We start from the raw sequence: 6,787 nt of genomic DNA, 5'->3' as shown, positions 1-6,787 counted from the left end.
TGCAGTATTTTAAATGTTAATATTATTGAATTTTATTTGGCCAGGGCGGCTTGTTTTATAGTGTATATTTGTATTTTATTGTATATATTTTAAAATGTTATTTTAAATTTTTTGTTGTAAGCCGCCCCGAGGCTTCGGCGAATGGGGCGGCATAAAAATGTTTTAATAAATAAATAAATAAATAAATAAATAAATAAATAAATAAACTTCACAGAATGATGCCATGTTTTAGCATTAGGAGGGAAGGAAAAATACATCTGTAATCACTGTCTACACACTGTGCATATTTTTGTATTCCTCAATCATTTCTTTCCTGACTTTCATTTTCTCTAAGCTAAACAGCCTCAGCACGTTTTCTTCATAGGGGAGTTATTCCACACTGGGAAATTTCACTAAGCTACCTGTTGAACCTCAATAACCTTCTTGCCCTTCTTCTGCCTTGGATAATTTGGTATCTTCAGCAGACTTGGTCACCTCACTGCTTACTCCTTATTCTTGGTCAGTTTGAAAAGCAGTGGCCTGAATCCAATACTGGGGACCCCAGTATTTACATCCTTCCATTCGGATTTTTTGCCATTTATTCCTACTCTCTGCTGATCAGTTAATGATCGATAAGAGATCAGATCACAGAAACTTGGTGGGATGAAAGGCAAGACTGGAACATAAACATAGAGGGGTATCACCTCTTTAGAATGCACAGGAAGGGAAACGGGTGGGGGCGTAGCTTTATGTGTCAGGGAAGGGATAGGATGCAGTGAGATAGAATGTAGCACAGATGGGAATTCGGTAGAGGCAGTCTGGGTGAAACTTAGGGGTTTTGACAGGGAAAGGGACTTGACAGTGGGGGTACGTTATGGCCCTCCAGGTCAACTTGAAACCCTGGATGATGTCCTGACAGATCAGATTCTAAGGATATCTTGGAGGAGGGACACAGTGATTATGGGAGATTTCAATTTCCCAGATATTAGTTGGGAGACTCACTCAATGGTGACAGCCAGGTCACGTTTCTTCCTAGAAGCTATAGAGGGAGGGTTTTTCACATAGAGGGTCCAAGAGGCGATGAAGGGGGAACATCCTTGGCTTGGTCTTGACCAACAGGAAGGAGCTGATAGATGAAGTATAGATTAGGGAAACTCTGGATGCGAGTGATCACTCCATCCTTTGCTTTGAGATCAGGGGAATGGGGACATGCAGCAGGTCGAGCACTAGAAGCTGGGACTACAAGAGGGCCAACTTTGGCCAACTGAAGGCCAGACTGGGGAAAGTCTCCTGGAATAGGTTACTGGAAGGCAAGAGAGTTGAGGAGGGATGGATGGCACTCAAAAGGGAGGTTTTCGAGGCGCAACCCTTGACGATACCTCTAGTTAGTTCCCCAGAGAGGTCCGCCTGGTGCTGTCATTATATGTTTTTCGGCGCCAGGTTAAGACCTTTTTATTTAATCAATATTTAATATGTTTCAATATTGAATTTTCATATTGTATTTGCAGCCAGAGTGGGTTGTCAATTTATTTATGCTGTTAGCTGTCCAGAGATGCTGGCATACAAATTTCATAAATAAATAGTAAGGCAGGAAGGCAAAGGAGAGCACTGCCATGGATGTGAAAGGAGGTGGTTATTGGGATTAGGCACAAGAGGAACCTCCGTAGGAAATGGGTACTGGGGCAAATAGACTAAAGGGTATCCCGGGATGAGGAGGCCCGTTGCAGAAGGATTCTTCGCAAGACTAAGGCTGATTATGAGCTGAGACTTGCAAAGAATATCAAGAGCAACAAAAAGGGCTTCTTTCAGCATGAAAATAGGAAAAGGGGAGACAAGTACAATAGAAAGGCTCATAATAGAGATCTAGTGATGCTAGATAGGGAAGGGAGGCTGGCGGCCACACAACACAGTTTCTGCAAAAACAGGTCCTGCCAGGTGAACCTTGTGGAATACTACGACAAGGTTTTGAGGTGGCTAGATGGAGGGGATGCAGTGGATGTGGTTTACCTGGATTTCAGCAAGGCCATTGACAAAGTGCACCATGATATCCTGGTTCAAAAACTGAAGAGTTTTGGGATAGAACGATGCACTGTCCGATGGATTAGGGCATGGTTGACTGACTGAAAGCAGAAGGTAACCATTAATGGGGAATCATTGGGATGGCAGCCAGTGACAAGCGGGATCTCCCAGAGCTCTGTCCTCGGGCCGATTCTGTTTAATCTTTTCATCAGTGACCTGGAAGATGGGGTGACAAGTCTGCTGATCAAATTTGCAAATGATACTAAAACTGGGGCAGTGGCTACAACTAAGGAGCAGGTACTCCAGGTCCAAAAGGATCTGGACAGACTATGGAAGTGTGTAGGAGACAACAGGATGGCGTTCAATGTGGATAAGTGCAAGGTCTTGCACTTGGGGCATAGGAATAGCTGTCATAAGTACAGGTTAGGGGACAAGTGGGTGGAGAGCAGCACTTGTGAAAGGGACCTCGTGGTGCTGGTTGACTGCAGGCTAAACATGAGTCAGCAGTGTGATGAGGTGGTTAAGAGGGCAAACACCACCCTTGGTTGCATAGCCAGAAGTGTGGCTTTGAGATCGAGAGAGGTATTACTACCACTCTATACAACTCTGGTGTGCCTGCAACTGGAGTATTGTGTTCAGTTTTGGTTCCCTCATTACAGGAAGGATATAGCCAGGTTACAGTCAGTGCAGCGTAGGGCCACAAAGGGATGGGGTATGAGGTGTGACTGAGGGAACTGGGTTCTTCAGCCTGGAGAAGAGGAGACTCAGAGGGGATATGTTGGCGACATACAGGTATGTGAGGGGATGAAAAGCACAATTTCTCCTGCATTTCAAGTCCCCACTCAATCATGTTCTCTCAAAGTCTCCATTTTGTCTATATAGTTGAACTTGCAAGATTTAAGGAGTTTGAAAAAATGGAGTTGTTGTTCCATTGTCATCTTCTATTGAGATGGAAAAGTATTCGAGCTCTATTCCTTGGCTAGGGACATTCTGGGTTCACAAATGGCTAATCTGCCACTTCTTTATTAGTCAAAAATCACCTCTCAAGAGGCTGAAGAGAACTCTTGCCACTCATGTGAACTTTTAGCTGATGTCTACTTACCACACACACCCTTTCCTGAAAAGGGCAGACACTTAACATTTAGCATGAAACTGTACTGGATTTTAAAATACAGTTAAGATCAAGTCAACAAAACATAAAAAACAAGAAATAGAGCAAGTCAGAAGGGGTCTTCCAGGTCATCTAGTCTGACTCGTTGCTCCACTCATGACATGCCTACCATGTGCATGCCCAGCCTATCCTTAAGCACCCTCACCAATGGGGCTTCAACCACCTCTTGTGGAAGACCATTCCATGCCTTAGGGGTCCTAACCATCAGGACGTACTTACTGGAATCCATCTTGAATCTTGGTTCCCTGAGCTTTACTCCATTGGAGAACACATGTAATATGTAAGTTGTATGGTGTAGTGGTGAGAATGTTGGATCTGAATGGGAGATCCAGGTTCTAGTCCTCACTTGACTCACTGGGAAGTTTTGGACCAGTCACTGCTTTCACCCTGGCCTACCAGCACTGTTGTGAGGATAAACAGTGGAGAGAAGGGGGCCCATGTCAGCCATCTTATTTTCTGCAAGAGCCTAAGCACAGCTTAAATAAGCATTCACTATCTATTGAAATAATGGAAATACAAGTTTTGCAGCAAATACAAGAATGTGTTAGAGTGTATATTGTATGTTTGTAATTGCCAGAAAAAATACATAGAACTGTATCTCGTTGTACATTGATTAAAACTTTGAAGAGCCTCAACACAGCAAATAAATATAAATCACACTGCCATTATATCATTCTTAAATTTTTAGTTCCTTCCTTGCTTTATTTGCTGAGTGGGTTTCTACATGGTCATAGTTTCCCAAATTTTACCAAAATCACTGCTGTTTAGTTGGTTGCTTTGAAAATTTCCAGTTATCTACTATACAGTACCTTGTCACAGTAGATAATTGCTTTAAGAGGGTTTCAGGATCAGTGTGTTCACAAAGATAAAGGGGCAGAGATTAAGGACTTGACTGATTTCTGCAGCTACCAGCTTCAGTTGTCCATCCCAACAGCCCCACCCCCCGCCCGCTCTATCTCTGCCTGGTAAAGATATGCTATAGCTGAGGAAGGCCTGTTGCTGTTGCTCCCTTTGCCCTTCACAGTCATACCTGCTGTGCTTTCTCCTTTCATTCCCTCTCCCATTCCCCCTCTTTCAGCTAATTTCTACCTCTTCAGCTCCCCTCTTTTCTGGTGCACAAAAGCACCACTACTCAGTCTGCTTCAGATCAGTGTAGTCTCATTTCTCACCCACCCTCTACCCCTGCAATCTGTAGAACAATCATGCATTGCCCCTTATATTATTTTCTCCATAAAACTCATTTTCTGGAAAAACTGTGATCCTATTTCACTGGCTCCCTGCCACATATTTTTATGTGGGCACAGCTCGCACACTGTGTTTCTGTGCACTTCAGCGACTGTAGACATTTCAGGTCCAGCACTCTCTGACAGACAGCAACCACTCACCTGACCAGAGTTAACAGCAGGGTTCACCATTCGGAGCTAGAAAAAGGCAGCATTTCTGTGGATAACAGCTGGGTTTCCCTTGTACACTAGAGAAATGCTGCCAGTCCCTAGCACTAGAAGGGCCTGAGCAAGTGGATGGGATCTCAGAGGAGACCTTCATGGACAGAATGGGGAACTTTTGCCAGCCATGTGCCTGAGGTTCATCCCATGCATCCCATGTGCCTGAGGTTCCCCATCCATGACTTTGCCTATATATCTCTTAACAAAGGCATTTGATCTTATTGAGCTTTTAAAAGCTATAGTTTTGAAGTGCATGGATTCCTTAATTTTCTATTTTCCTGTCCCAATGGACACACACAGTCTGAATTTCTGAAACATCTGGCATTAATCTAGTAGAGTTAAGTAGGGTGAGAAGATAGGGCACCTGCCCTAGGTGCAATTTGGACATCAGTGTAACTGGATTGTCTTAAAATAAAGATCCAGGCCACTCTTAAAATCTGTATGGTGTCAGAATTAAGGCAATTGTTGACTTTGTCCTTCAATCCTGCATATGACCAGGGGAGTAGAACCAGGACACCTCCCGGGGGGTTCAGTAGAACGATGACACTTCTGGGGGGACTGGAGCTACCTGGTGTGTTGAACACAAGAGTATAGAAACATAGAAACAGAGCGAGTCAGAAGGGGCCTCCCAGGCCATCTAGTCTGACCTTCGGCACCAGCCGGCTCTGCTCACAACATGCCCACCATGTCCAGCCTATCCTTGAACACCCGCACTGATGGGGCCTCAACGACTTCTCGTGGAAACCCATTCCACACCCTCAGGGTCCTGACTGTCAGGAAGTGCTTCCTGGCATCCAAATGGAAACTTGGCTCCCTGAGCTTTGTTCCATTGGAGCGTGTCCTGCCTTCCCCTGCAGGGGAGAACAGGTCTCTACCCATCTCCATGTGACATCCCCTCACATACCTGTATGTCGCCAACATATCCCCTCTGAGTCTCCTCCAGGCTGAAGAGAACCAGTTCCCACAGTCTCGCCTCATACGGCATCCCCTGCAAACCGGCCACCAACCTTGTGGCCCTACGCTACACTGGCTGTATCCTTTCTGTAATGAGGGGCCCAAAACTGGACACAATACTCCAGTTGCAGGCACACCAGAGTTGTATAGAGTGGTAGTAATACCTCTCTTGATCTAGAAGCCACACTTCTGGCTATGCAACCAAGGGTGGTGTTCGCCCTCTTGACCACCACATCAGATTCATGTTTAGCCTGCAGTCAACCAGTACCCAGAGGTCCCTTTCACATGTGCTGCTCTCCACCCACTTGTCACCTAACCTGTACTTATGACAGCTATTCCTATGGCCCAAGTGCAAGACCTTGCACTTATCCACATTGAACACCATCCTGTTGTCTCCTGCCCACTTCCATGGTCTGTCCAGATCCTTTTGGATCTGGAGTACCTGCTCCTCAGTTGTGGCCACTGCTCCAGTTTTAGTGTCGTCTGCAAATTTGATCAGCAAACTGTTCACCCCTTCTTCCATGTCATTAATGAAAAGATTAAACAGGATCGGCCCGAGGACAGAGCCCTGGGGGAAACCGCTTGTCACTGGCCGCCATCCCGATGATTCTCCGCTAATGGTTACCTTCTGCTTTCGGTCAGTCAACCATGCCCTAGAATTCCACAAGGTTTGTCTGGCAGGACCTGTTTTTGTGGAAGCCGTGTTGTGTGGCTGTCATCCTCCCTTCCCTATCTAGCATCTCTAGATCTCTCTCTGTTATGAGCCTTTCCATTGTTTTTCCTACAATGGACATAAGGCTAACTGGTTTGTAATTCCCCATGTCCCTTCTACTACCCTTTTTGAAAATTGGGACCACTGATGCCACCCACCCCTCCTCTGGAAATTCACCCGTTCTCCACAAGGCCTCAAAAATGAAGGCCAGCGGGCGTAAAAGAATCCCTGCCAACTCTCTAAGTACTCTCGGGTGTAACTCGTCAGGGCCTGGCACCTTTGTAATGACCAATGCCCTGAGGAGCACCTCGACTTCAAGTGGGGTGACTCTAATCTGTGCTCCTAAGTCCCCAGCCTCATCTAATCTCCTATGCGGATATCCCCCGTCCTGCTTTGGGGAGAACACAGAGGTAAAATAGTCATTTATCATTTGTGTCTGTTCCCTCATATCAGTCACTGGATCTCCTTCCTCCTTATTTAGTGGTGGGACCACTAAATAAGGAGGAA

This window comes from Varanus komodoensis, unplaced genomic scaffold (genome assembly GCF_004798865.1).
Source record: "Varanus komodoensis strain SLA01 unplaced genomic scaffold, ASM479886v1 scaffold9, whole genome shotgun sequence".
Taxonomy (NCBI): Eukaryota; Metazoa; Chordata; class Lepidosauria; order Squamata; family Varanidae; genus Varanus; species Varanus komodoensis.
Note: the sequence above shows the minus strand (reverse complement) of the source record.